Raw genomic sequence first — 14686 nt, 5'->3', positions numbered from 1 at the left:
AAATTGTGCATTGTGTTTTGATTTTGATAATCAGGTTAGCAATCATTTTGGCCTGTGAATCATCTCTTCTGTTAAAATACTACATTCTAAAATAATATTTTGAACTATTAAGTCTTTACCAGTCATCATATTACTGTAAATGTAATAATGATGAGGTTCAGACTTAACGGGTCAACTGAATATTACTAAAACAGCCTCCTTGGGTGAATAATAGCTTAGATTTCATGGTAATGAGGATGATGCATACTTTATAACTAAACAGCTTCAGGCCATTGAGACAAAAGCCTCTGCAGTGCTTTGAAGGTTTCAGAATATTAATTTGCTTTCAAAGCCAGATATTTTTCAAGGCAACTAATATTTTGCAATTTGGGGAGCCAATTCATTTAGATCAATCTTGCTTAAGGGGGAGCGATAGCTGAATGGAAGATGTATAAAATATTGGGACAAAGCTCCAATTAAGCCCTTTATGTTATCCAAATGATTGGATATTTGCAGGGCTCTGTATAGGAAAGCCTAAAATCACTAGGGTTTAGTTATGTCTGCACCATCTGGCTTACTAAAGCCTTTTAGGGAAGGAAATCTGCAGTCCTTACATGGTATAGCCGATATGTGACTCCAGACCCACAGCAAGTGGTTGACTGTTAACTGCCTTTTGCAATGCCCTTGTCAAGGGCATTTAGGGATGGGCAACAAGTGCTGGCCTTGCCAGCGACACCCACATCCCATGGAAGAATACACGTGGGCAGTGAGCTGGCAATCTGATTTCAAGGAAGAAAATTCAGGTAGGTTCTGTAACAGGCAGGCAATCCACACTGCCAGATTACTGCCCATGTGGCAAAGACAAATTTTCTCCACTGTTTCTTAAACACTGACATCTCTATTTAAATGCTTAATGCTACAAATCAGGAAAATGTTGGCATCCTGATGGCATGATGTGTAGCTGATACACCCAGACTGAAAGGTACCAGGTTCAATTCCCTGTCTGTGCCCTCAGCTACATTCAGAGGGTAATGGCACTCTGGCTCAAGGAGGGAAAAATATGGTCAGTGTCCCTGCTCTAATCATTATGCTCAACTCCGAATGAAATCAGCACTTGTATCAGGCGAGGGCAGGATCCTACAGCCCTGATGCCCATGCGGCTGAACTACAGGGCAACACCAGCTGTTAAGGTTCACAACTGAATAATGGCCACTTAGACAAGGTGGAAGAGTTCTTCACCTAAGAGTCAATGCCTTCGGGAGGGGAGAGGAGCGGAGGAAACTGGAAAGTAGTAGTTCTAAAGGTTACTGATCTGTAAAAGCTTACTGGCTTCGCAAAAAAGTGGGAGCGGGGGGGGGGAAAAAAATCAACTTTGGAATTTCCTTGGGGTTTCTCCCAATCAGCTGCCATAACTTCATGGAAGATTGACAGAAATCCTGGATACTGCGCATAAACAAAGTTTCACTGTTGTATACTTGCCCCACTTGTTTCCTTTGACATCAGCAACTTAGTCATTATTAGCGTATTAATTAATCATCCAATTAAAATTTCACAAGTGATCTATATATTCCATTTCTTTTACTCGATCCTGCCCCACACTTTAAATCATCCAGCTAATTACCTTGACAGTCTGCTTGCCTCAATCATAATACGGTCCCTGACAGTATCAAACAAGGTGCATGCAAAGCACAAATGTGCTGCATGTTTCTGTTACCATGTTTTTTTTAAAATAAAAAATTATTAAGGGTCTTGGAACCACTACTACATTGGCCGTAAGAATACAAATCTACATCGAAAACATCAGCAATCACTGCCATTTGAGACATCCCTGCACTCACACACTACTGCATAAAAAGCCCATTACAAAGATGCCATCTTCAATTGAATGCTACTCTATGGAATTATTTTTACATTTTCTTCTACCAATTTTCTTCCTTGTCTCCTAAACTCATCGTCCTTACTGGGGAATAAACCACAAATACCCTCCACTGCCTTGGCCTGTGGTCACTCCTCATGTGGGGGTATCCTGTCCTCATCCAACAGCGACACAAGTATATTTTCTAGCTGATGTCATGGGCCAGAAATCAGGATCCACCTGAAGCACCCCTACTTCAACCATGACCAAGATCAGCTAAACTCAGCACTAACTTGGCATTGACCCAGCGACTTTCCTGGATTGTTTGGCTTTGCTCCACACCAAGAAAGAAAGCAAGATGTAGGTAAGATTAAGAGATCCTTAAAGGAAGGGAGATGAATCATGACGTAAAGTGTCGTGGGAAGAATTCCCAAAGATTAGGGGTGTACTGAAAAAAAAAATGGTCATTGATAATAGAAAGAGTTACAATCAAACTGCAGAGAGAAGGAGCACACCAACTCTTTTTTAAAACTGGCAGGTGCCACAAACTATTGGATGTTTATAACTCTAATAAACTTCCTCTTGGGCTCATTTGGAATTTTAGATGGACTACATTTTTCCTGACTCTATTTCTATTTCATCATAATCATTGTTTCTGACCCAGAAGATTCTGCTGGAACTGCATCTGCGGATACAACAGGCTCATTATTAGTATACTGTTAATTGTTTTTTCAATGGAGTTATGCTAAGTGCATCCTGGACAAACATGTTGTAAATGAATGGGTCAATATCTTAGAAGAAACAGTTTGTAATTTCCGCTGCCTTCATCAATCTTTTTGTATTGATGTGTTCAACAACCTTAGGGAATCCACCAGGTGGTCCATGAAGTCTGCTAATGTCATCAGATTTGGATATTTGTCTGTACTTATTTCTGTTGTTTTATACCAATATAAAGCACGTTCTGCGGCTAGCACTTTTGATAATTCGGACTGGAGCCTTCTGGGAGTGTGTCAATACTTGCAGAAAGTTCCCAAGTTGGTGTTCTGATGAAGGGTCACTGACCTGAAACGTTAACTCTGCTTCTCTCTCCACAGATGCCGCCAGACCTGCTGAGTATTTCCAACAATTTTTATTTTTATTTCAGATTTCCAGCATCTGCAGTATTTTGCTTTTATTTAAGTTGATGCCCATAACTGTCTGAGTGCTTGGTTTGTCCATTTATTTGTCTATGTTTAGCTGCATGTGAGTCTGTTCGAGTCGAAGAGACTTAGCAGTTGGTAGGAAAAAAGACAGAGGCGCAAGGGGAGAGCCAACTGTGTAACAGCCCCGACAAACAAATTTTTCTGCAGCACCTGTGGAAGAGCCTGTCACTCTAGAATTGGCCTTTATAGCCACTCCAGGCGCTGCTCCATACACCACTGACCACCTCCAGGCACTTACCCATTGTCTCTCGAGATAAGGAGGCCAAAGAGAGTCTGTTTATCCACCTGCCTCAATGTCTCTCATTGAAAAGGCCACATTTGGAACAGTGCAATTTTGGGTAATCTGCTTTCAGAAGGACATTCTCATTATTCCTATCTTATTAAATGAGGAATGGTAGACAAAGAGCCAACATGCACGGTGCAGGGCAACAAAGCTGAAAAGCACAGGAGAAAAGACAAAGAAAATCAAAAAGCAGTGATTAGGTAATGTTCCTGAATATGCCCTGTAAGTTCATAGATTAATATCACCTGTGCTGTCCTAGACTACCTTCCTCCCTCCACCAGTACCATCAAAATAGATTAACTGGTCATTCATCTCACTGCTGTTTATGAAATCTTGCTGTGCTCAAAATGGCTGTCATGTTTGCCTACGTAATAAGAGTCAGTGCGATTCATTACACACGGTGTACTTTGAGAAGTTTCTGAGACACCTGTATAAATGAAAAACTTCATTACACTAGTACGTGGAATCATTATTAGACAGAAACAAGTAAAAAGAATCAAACTTCAGAATAATTTGGCATCTTCGAGAGGATCAGAATAGGGGAGCAGGAATTGGAAGAGAAAAACTATTGTGAAGAATTCACTTAAAGAAGCTAACTACAGAAACAGTACCTTGAATGTAAATTACTTAACTCCCTTTATATGTCCGCCATTTCTAATTTTTTTTACACCTCTCAATTCTCATTTGTGGACCTCATTCGAAAATCCACTTCCATCGAGTAAGAGGAGAGGGAATCCTCAAAGCCCTTAATCAGTTGCCAGCAATAATTTGTAGACAACAACAACTTTTAGTTCTATGGCACTTTTAATGTAATGTCCCAAGGCACTTCACAGGCACATTTCAGAAGGCTTTCAATCAGGTCCCACATAAGAGATTAGCGTGCAAAATTAAAGCACATGGGATTGGGGGTAAGGTACTGACATGGATAGAGAGCTGGTTGACAGACAAGAAACAAAGAGTAGGAATAAACGGGTCTTTTTCCGAGGGGCAAGCAGTGACTAACGGGGTACCGCAGGGATCAGTGCAAGGACCCCAACTATTCACAATATATATTAATGATACAGATGAGGGAATTAAATGTAATATATCCACGGTTGCAGACGACACAAAGCTGGGTGGGACTGCGAGGAGGATGCAGAGAAGCTCCAGTGTGATTTGGACAGGTTGAGTGAGTGGGCAAATACATGGCAGATGCAGTATAATGTGAATAAATATGAGGTTATCCACTTTGGTAGCAAAAACAGAAAGGCAGATTATCTGAACGGCGATAGATTGGGAAAGAGGGAGGTGCAGCGAGACCTGGGTGTCCTTGTGCACCAGTCGCTGAAGCATGCAAGTACAGCAGGCAGTTAAGAAGGCGAATGACATGTTGGTCTTCATAGCGAAAGGATTCGGGTACAGGAGCAAGGGTGTCTTGCTGCAATTATACAAGGCCTTGGTGAGACCACATCTGGAGTACGGTGTACAGTTTTGGTCTCCTTATCGGAGGAAGGATGTTCTTGCTATGGAGGGAGTGCAGCAAAGGTTCACCAGACTGATTCCTGGGATGGCAGGACTGACGTATGAAGAGAGATTGGGTCGATTACGCTTGTATTCGCTAGAGTTTAGAAGAGTGAGAGGGGGTCTCATAGGAACCTACAAAGTTCTAACAGGACTGAGCAGACTAGATGCTAGAAGAATGTTCCCGATTGCGGGGGAGTCCAGGACCTGGGGTCACAGTCTAAGGATAAGGGGTAAGCCATTTCGGACTGAGATGAGGAGGGATTTCTTTACCCAGAGAATGGTGAACCTGTGGAATTCTCTACCACAGAAAGCAGTTGAGGCCAAATCATTAAATATATTCAAGAGTTAGATATAGTTCTTAGGGCTAAAGGGATCAAGGGATACAGGGAGAAAGCGGGAACAGGGTACTGAGTTTGGCTGATCAGCCATGATCGTATTGAATGGCGGTGCAGGCTCGAAGGGCCGAATAGCCTACTCCTGGCTCTTAATTTTCTATGTTCCTGTTATAATGCAAAATTTGACATCAAGCCAGATAAGGAGACATTAGGGAAAATGACCAAGTGCTTGGCTAAATAGGTAGGTTTTAAGGAGCATCTTAAAGGAGGAAAGAAAGGTGGAGAGGTCTAGGGAGAATGAAGGGAATTCCAGAGATTAGAGCCTAGGCAGCTGAAGGTATCACCACTAATGGTGGTGCAATTAAAATCAGGGTACTCAGAGACCAGAATTAGAGGAGCACAGATAACTCAGAGGCTTGTGGAGCTGGAGATGAGAGATTAGGACGGGAGCAAGGCCAGGTCTGAACATAAGGATGAGGATTTTAAAGCCGAGGGGCTGCTTAACCAGGAGACAATGCAGACTAGCACAGTGAAGATGGGGGAATGAGGCCTGATGAGAGTTAAGACACAGGCAAAGTTTTGATGACCTCAAGTTGGTTTGCGTACCAATCATAAGTTGTACTTTTCCTTTTTGAACATGGAAAATATGCTTTTGCTATCTCCTTTATGATTATTTGTTTCTGCTCATTTTAAAATGATCTAATGGTCTAACTTGCAGATAACACTAAACTCGAGAGAGGGCAGGAAGTTTTAGAGTCTTACAAACTAGCTAAGGACTTACACAATAAAATGTTTGCAAATGGGCGTAACTATGATAGATGAAATGCAATTCAGGTAAAGGCACGGTCTCATCCATTGAAAAAAAAACAAATGGTACTGAGTAAATAGTGGCTAGGATAGAGATTCGAGAGTTGCAAGAGTCTTCAACTAAACCATGGTCAGCCATTTCAAAGGATCAATTGATAAAGCAAGCAGAATCCTGAGCTATATTGATAAATCATTAACTTAGTGCAGCCTGACCATAGCAGTGAACTCTGATCAGTTCTGGTCACCAAGGTACAAAGGTCACATCCAAGCCCTGGTTGCAGCGCAGAGAAGAGCAATAAAGCAGATCCCTAGGATGGAGTTACAAGGAAACATTTTTTTTTTTTAAACTGGATTCTTCAGCCTCAAAAGGAGCTGAATGAGAAGGTAAACCCACAGAAGTGTACCAGGTAGAGTTTTTCATTATTTCAAGTTAAATCACAACCAGAGGATAAAAGAACACAGGCGCAAAGTGGTAAACGCAAATTCAGGATTGATGACACACACACACACACACACAAAATGGGTTCCAGTTGGATGCTGTGATGGAGATCACACGTTTCTATGGAAGAATGAGCTGAATTAGCCAAAAGGTGTCCTCAAAGATACCTGCCTTTGTGATTTTTGTAGCTTGAAGAATGCATTGTATTTATTTTCTGTATCAAATTCCATATGTGATTACTGTTATTTGTAAGGGATCAGCCATGATCATAATGAATGGCGGAGCAGGCTCGAAGGGCCGAATGGCCTGCTCCTGCTCCCATTTTCTATTTTTCTAATGAGGGCAAGGAGTACAACTTGGTGGTTCACCATGTTAGAAACAGTGGCATGTGTACTTCCGCTTACCGTCATCCCCAGGTCTCAGCCACACTGCTACAGGAAGCACAGGCCAGTCATTTCCCCAAAGAAACAGAAGCCAAATCATAGGACAGGCTGCTCTCAAATACTGACCAGTGGCTGGCTTCAGAACAGTGAGCCAGACCTCAGAGTAGATCACCTGTAGCCTCTCTTAAACAAGTATGATGGAACAATAAAAAGGGAGAAGGCCAATAAAAATACCTGAATCGGAGAGTGTAAGTTCAGGCAGGTTCCATTATGAATTTGAGCACATAATCCAAGCTAACAGTTCAGCGTAGTGGTGAGGAAGTGCTGCATTTTCAGAGAAGCCATTCTTTGGACGAGATGATAAACCAATCACACTGCCTGATTTTGGATGCATTAAATCCAATGGTACTATTTGACAAAGTGCAATGAGTTCTCATGTCCTAGTAAACATTCCTATCTCAACCAACACCACTAACTGGCGAGGGCCTGGTGGATGCCAGAAGAACAGAGCACAGAAAACAATGGCTAGACAAAAGACACACTGAAGATTCACTCAAAGCGGTGCAACATGCTCGTTGACTCTTGGGAAACCTAGCCACTGACAGGCACCAACAGCATGCTGAGCTGCCAGGAGAAGTGAAGGACTTTGAGCTACAATACTGTGTCAGCATGGAGGAAAGATGGGAGCAACAGAAAGATCAATGACATCAGGAAAACTCCCACGCTCCCCAAACAAATGTGGTAATGTGAGGTCTGTGGCAGACAACTGCAAGCACATATCAGCCGACATAGGCATCAATGCAAACATCAACTTTGCTCCCTCCATTGTTAGCACCGTCCTCCAGGGTGAGGGATACACTACTACCACCAGCTAGTCAAATGCAAGCATGTCAAAGACTGAAAGCAAAACCAGATCTGTCCATGTCAAGTTAGCTAAACATTCCAATCAGTCAAATTTTTCCACAAAACAGAACATTAATAAATTATCTATTGATCGACTGAAAAACTCAATCATAGATTTGATTAATGAGTCGATAACTTCACTTTTTAATCATCGTTCTCACGCAAACTGTTGGTGGCAAAAGCATAAGCAAAACAGCAAATGCAGAAAATTTGAAATGAACACAAAAGGGGTCCATCATTATCTTAAAAAAGATAGCATGTCTGCTAGTTATTAGAAAGAAAAACACAAAGTGCTGGAAATCCACGTAATTTCAGTGTGCATCGGAAACAGTAACTTGATACTGTCGGATCAGCTGTCAATATCCAGCATTTTTTGAATGGATCCAGCTGCAACAACACTCATGAAGCTTGACACCATATGCGGCATAGTAGTCCATTTGATCAGCACTCCTGCCAATGAACTAAATAACCACCCCTCCACCACCAACACACTGTGACTACAGTGTACAGGAACACGGTATCAACTCGCCAAACTGACTTCAATAGCTGTGCCTAGTTCTGTAACCTCTACCAGCGTGAAGGTCAAGGCCAGCAAGATCGCCGAAACACCATCACCTTCCAATTCCCTTCTGCGATACCACTCTGACTTGAATGTAAAGTTGCATTATTCCTACATGATAAGTAGGTTAAATCCTGTAATAGCTTATCTAACACCATTTTGAGAACAACATCAGCTCAAGGACTGCAGCAGATCAAGGAGAAGGCCCATGATTATCTTCTCAGGGAAACTAGTGATGGCCAGTGAATACAGTCTTGTTAGGGCCATCCACATCCGATAAACTCCTTAAAAAAAGCACAAACCACACTTTGCCCCAAGAACAGAAGACTGAGATTGACAGAATTTTATTAGATAAAGGTATCAATGGATGTGGAGTAAAGAGAGTTGAGGTACACATCAGCCAAGATCAAACTGAATGACGGAACAGGCTCAAAGTGTTGACTGGCCTTAAAATACTAGGTTCAGGAGAAGAGAAAAAGAGCAGTTTTTGATTAACTTAATTCAGTAAAATGCTCAATGGAAATTATAATTCAAATTTGTTAAGTTGAAATTCTTAAGCTCCCAGTCATCCAAACCCAGTTCAAAAACATAAAAATCTAAAAAAGAGTTGTGGCGATTACAGTTCCAAATGGGCTATATTAAGGAGCAGCGGCCAACAGAAGCTGGAATTGTCTCTTGCTAAATACCATAACCAACTCACTCTGATTGCAATAATGTTAAACCATTCAACACTGAACAAGCTTCATCAGTGGCATCAGAGGCAATTACCTGTCCTGCTGTCTCAGACATCCTTACTTCAGTGGTACAACCTTGCATTAATGATCACCATACCAACCCATCTCTTCTATTACGCAATGATAGAACATATTACAGGGAACCACAGATACATGCCCACTCAACTTCCTGATTCAATTATACCACTCTCGACAGCTCCCAAGTGAAGATCAAGCATCCTCCCAGATGAAGAGGAAAAAAGACCTGAGCAGTTATTAGATATATTTAAACTAGATCCATTCACTTACTGTACGGAAACGGAGAAGATCCTGTCTATTGGAACTCTACTTTCTTATTCTGCAGAACATGGAGGGAAAAGCACTGAATTCTAGCTCTATAAAATATCCAACACCAGAGAGAAGATCAATAAAGGCCCAGAAACAATGCAAGCAGCAAGACTGTTGAGGTCCACAGATGATTGGGAGGATAGATGTAAAGAAACCCAAGGCTGTGCTGTGTCTTGAGCTTCTGATCCCATATCCTCTTCATCACAAATGCTGCCTACTTCCACCTCTAACACTGCCTGCCTTAGCCATTCTGCAGCTGAAACCTTTATGCTTCTGTCACCTGAAGGCTCCACTATTTAAACACTATCCTATCCCACATCAACCTATTCATCCTCGTGTTTAAATTCCTTCATAGTCTTGCCACTCCCTACATCTGTAACCTCTTCTAGTCCTACTACCATCACCATCACCTCTCCCACCCCCACCTCTCCGTTCCTCTGCCTTTTTGTGCATCTCAACACTGGTAGCTATGCCTTTAGCCATCCAACACCCACCAATCTGGGATTCTCTCCTAAAACTTCTCCACCTCACCTCTTTTCTGATCCTCCTTCAAATCCACAACTTCAACCAAGCTTTTTGTCACCTCTGTTAATATCTCTTTTTTTGTCGCAACTCTCATTCTTATCTGATTACATCTCTGTGATGCACCATGGGACATTTTTCTATATTAAACATGTTACAAAACCACTACAGAATGTCACAGTTCAAAGGAATTTATTCCAAATATCACCTGTATCACAATGTTGACTTTCTTCTTTCCTTATACAAAACTCTCAGGGAATCAAGAGATATGGGGAGCAGGCAGCAAAGTAGAGCCGAGTTGGAAGATCAGCCATGATTGTATTGAATGGTGGGAGAATGCTCAAGAGGCCGAATGGTCTACTCCTGTTCCTATTTCCTATAGAATCATAGAAAGTTTACGGCACAGAAAGAGGCCACTTGGACCATCGTGTCTGTGCCGGCCAAAAAAAACGAGCCATCCAACCTACTCCCACCTTCCAGCATTTGGTCCATTGCCCTGCAGGTTACAGTACTTGAGGTGCGTATCCAGACACCTTTTAAATGAGTTGAGGGTTTCTGCCTCTACTACCCTTTCAGGCAGTAAGTTCCAGACACCTACCACCCTCTGGGTGAAAAAAAGCTTCCATCATCTCCCCTCTAATCTTTCTACCAATCACTTTAAATCTATGCTCCCTAGTCACTGACCTCTCTGCTAAGGTAAATAGGCCCTTCACATCCACTCTATTCAGGCCCCTTGAAATTTTGTAAATTTCAATCAAATCTCCCCTCAGCCTCCTCTGTTCCAAGGAGAACAACTCCAGCCTATCCAATCTTTCCTCATAGCTGCATTTTTCCTGTCCTGGCAACATACTCGTAAATCTCCTCTGTACCCTCTCTAAAGCGATTACATCCTTTCTGTAATGAGCCATGTTCTTAACCAACACTTAAGCAAGCGCTAAGTAATGCAATAAAGAAATTTGATATAATTAATTAAATTTCAACAACTATTTTCTGGGCTCTCTGGACTATTTTTTGCATGAGTGCCTCAATTCCTTCCATGATTCTGGGGTCACCTTTGTCTTCCCAGACTGTGTGCGCTGGTACCACAGATGCACTGGGAAGATTCATCCACCAATCATACTTTGGAAATAGAGTGAGAACCGCTGACACGAGTCAGATGATTGATAAAGTATGTTTGTGTGCATACGCATGTGTGACAGAAATAGCTGGCAAGTGAGAGAGGAGAACTAGGTCCATAATCATGCACTCAACATCTGTTCTGACCAACAGCACTGAGGCATGACTAAAGTCAGTCCCATTAAAAGCACAGTAAACATTTAAAAAAAACAGGTCAAACAGAATAAAATCTTTCAAAATTTAGTCAAATCCTTTCCAGGGACAATGAACTGCACAATTTAGTCAACTGGAGTATAAAGAATCGGAAATGCAAAACTCAAACAAAAGCCAAGGTTGTGATGAAGCTCAGTCAATCAATATCTATAGCATGATTCAATCCTAAAGACTACTGGAGCTTCCGCTGACAGATTCCAGCCCTCGGGACACACTTTTGGACAGACAGTTCCAGTCCAAAGAGACCTATATGGAAACCTTCCACAATTAATATGCAGAACAGCCATTGGCATCTGCATCACTACATTTGATTTTTCTCAGTCAGCCATGTGTTCTCTAGAGCAAGCATCAAAACCAACTGACATAATTTAGACAGTGCCAATTAATTGACTCTGATGTGAGTTCAAATAAAAAGCTCCCATGTTTGTTCCCCTCTAGAGAACACGTGTTGATATTTCCAGGTGACTCAGCTAAGACTAAGGAAAAACGTCTAGAACAACACGTCTCTGCTACTCAAGCACATCGTCAAGAGAACAAGCAGTGACACATCCATGGGCTGGACTGTTCTGGCCTCCATACTGTGAAAAATAAGACAAATGAGGGCAAGTGGATTCTGAGGAAGTACAGGAGAAGAATTGTACAATAAATAAAACACTTAAAATTGCATTTTAGCAAGTAAATTGACAAGGATCAACCAAGCTTTTTGTTTCTGGGGTTTGCATAGCTGCATACCATGGAACTTCAGAGCCACGTACATAGTCTGAAATCACATTCCCATTCAACTGCAGGTATCACAAGTTGCTGACACTAACAAATCCTGGTGTTCTGATTTAGGATTTATCCACCAAATGAGGCAACAATCCTAAAAACCTCCAAGACAATCCAGCAAAAAAAAATGAACTTACAGCCCAAGTTCCTGAGATTCAAGGACAAGTTGCCAGGGCTCAAGGGATGCAGTTTGGACACTTTAGTTCTATACCATACCAGTTGTAATTTGACTTCCTGTATAGTGGGTTCCTGTTACTGCAAATAAAAGTAATGTGATAACAATATTTATATGAGCTTCCTTCAATGTTTAAAATGAACCGTTCTGCAAATATTTTATTCCTTTCTGCAAGGGGTGAGCAACTGCAATTTCATTTTCTGGGGAAATGTTAGTTTCTGCATCTATTCAAAGGGAATTACAACCACTTGCATCCAACTATTGGGGAAGAAAATGTTAATAAACTGTACAAATGCATAAAAATTATAAACACGAGACTAGGTACAAGCAGCAGAAACATAATGGGATTTTTTTTTTTAAATGGGAAACCTATTGAATGTAATAAGAAACTAGAATAAAATACCAAGGTTAGTAATGTGTACAGGCATACTAACATCATGCACTATGGAATGATCAGATAGGTTTTGTGGATAGAAATCCCCAAGTTGGCTTCCTCGGCCACTAAGCCGAGGCACTTTGCTTAGGAAAGGGAACACTGAAAGAAGAGGCAGTACCTAGAGTGGCATAGACAGGTTTCCCCCAGTAGTCTTCTTGACCAAAATCTGTGCATAGCAAGGGGGTGGGGGAGGGGGCCAATGTAAAAAAAATGATGAAATCCATAAATAAAAGATCCCAAAAAGTGCATTTTTCTGTTCCTCACTTTTTAGCTACTCTGCCAAAAAGAAAAATGAATTCACGCTAATTGGGAAGAAGTTGGGTAGGATAAACCCTGCCTTACCCAGAACTTGATATTCAGAAACCAAAAAGAAACACAGTAGGAGATACAAAATCCAGTTACCGTTAGAGGGAAGAGTCCTATTGGAGACCATCTCGGAAGAGATCAAAATATGGCCAGCTCCTATTGTTTGTGGAGAATGGACTTGAGTACATTTTGTAGGAATGAACCTGACTCTGGAATATTGATAAATCACCGACGCAACCGCACAGCAATAAACCTCCAGAACATGCTCGATTCCCGATCTTCTGTTGAAACACTAAGCACACCAGCTGCAATTGCCTGGTGTCCAACTCGACTGAGGAGCAATTTTATATTACAGAATCCTTTTCAAAGGCATAATAATGGTGAAAACCCGTGTCTGCAACAAAGCTCGACAAATTTCCCCCCCCCCCCCAAAAATCCCGTGAAACTGAAAGTCGTAGAAATCGCAACGTCTCCATGAAAACAAAACAGCATATTTAGGCATTTCATTATTCAAGAGACAGGATAATGATGAGCATTCAGATTATCCTTTATACAGGCGCTTTTCAAAAATTGATCGAAAATGCAATAATCTTAAGGTGCAAAGCCATCTGAACACGAAGGAACCCGAAAACCGTATTACATGTTCCAAATATCTATTTATATTTCCCGAGCGATCGAAATCTCCAGTTAACAATTCTAGCAATACTCATCAAACCCATCACTGGGGAGGGGGGAAATATTTGCAACAGATTTTAATGAATGGAACCCATCTAACATAATTAAATGCACCTCTTTTTTTCCCCTCGTAGGTTTCACATACCTTTATCCGGCGAAAACAGCCTTCCCCACACAAAGCTGGGAGCGATTAAATTTTAAATCCACATATCTCTCGCTTTCTTTCCCTGAGCGGAGATTGCAACGATGCTGCGAGTTACGGCATCCACTTTCCCGACCCTGCCAATGAAATAATCCAGCATTAGATATTCTCGGGTGGTTAATATGAAGCTTGTGCAGTTCTAGCTAACGGTTCAATGGTTAGCAGCAGCTCTCCCTGGCAGATGGCTGGATCTGTTCGCACTGGATGCATGCATGCAAGGCGGAGGAATACACAGAAGAGGGACATACACACTCACTCACACAATGCAGTAAACTGGGACAAGGCACAACAGCACATGGCCGGTTAAGGGTTCCTGCATTAACACTGCATTGTGCTTCGCTGATTCAAAGTAGGGCAAAAAAAAATGTTACTTTTAACACATAAGTAATTTTTAAAAAGATTGCAGAATCCAATAATTTTGCCCCCAAAAAATCAAATTAGCAACTTGTGAAATATTATTAACGCTTATGTCTGGGTAATTAGTATAATGCATCATGCAAAGATAAGTAATCTAGAACTACAGTAGCGCCCCAAGCCCTTTGGTGCCATCCTCGCTATGAAGAGAATCACAAACATGATCATCCTTCACCAGACATCCACACTTGTAACAGGATAGTGATCACAAGTAAGATCCTTGGATGACTTTCCCCTCTTAAGTCCAGGGCGCCAAGATGAAAGGCCCCGGTTCAGTTCACTCAAACCAGATTCTCATCCTTGTCTCTCCATGGCCTTGCACCATCCTATCTCTGTAACCTTCTCCAGTCCTACAACCCACCGAGATCTTGGTGTTTCTTTATTTCTCACCTTGTGCTTCCCAGTTTCTAAATGTTCCACCATTAGCAGCCACGCCTTCAGCCATCTCACTCTGGAATTCCCTCCCTAAATCTCTCCGCCAATTTTTCTTTTACGACATACTTTGAACCTCGGTCTTTGAACAAGCTTTTGGTCACCTCTCCTAACATCT

The 14686-nt window shown here is 41.7% G+C and overlaps 1 protein-coding gene across 3 annotated transcripts in view; it reads right to left on the bottom strand.

Annotated features, from left to right (window-relative positions):
- LOC137356073 (spectrin beta chain, non-erythrocytic 1-like) overlaps nucleotides 1–13917 on the bottom strand; it is a 260496-nt gene extending 246579 nt beyond the window's left edge. For all 3 annotated transcript variants that reach the window (XM_068021855.1, XM_068021850.1, XM_068021852.1), the window contains exon 1: nucleotides 13666–13917. The gene's annotated coding sequence lies outside the window, so the exon portion shown is untranslated. The remainder of the gene's footprint in view (nucleotides 1–13665) is intronic.
- Nucleotides 13918–14686: the final 769 nt, after the last annotated feature.

Source organism: Heterodontus francisci, chromosome 44, assembly GCF_036365525.1.
Source record: "Heterodontus francisci isolate sHetFra1 chromosome 44, sHetFra1.hap1, whole genome shotgun sequence".
Taxonomy (NCBI): domain Eukaryota; kingdom Metazoa; phylum Chordata; class Chondrichthyes; order Heterodontiformes; family Heterodontidae; genus Heterodontus; species Heterodontus francisci.
This window is presented reverse-complemented; position numbering and strand designations above follow the sequence as displayed.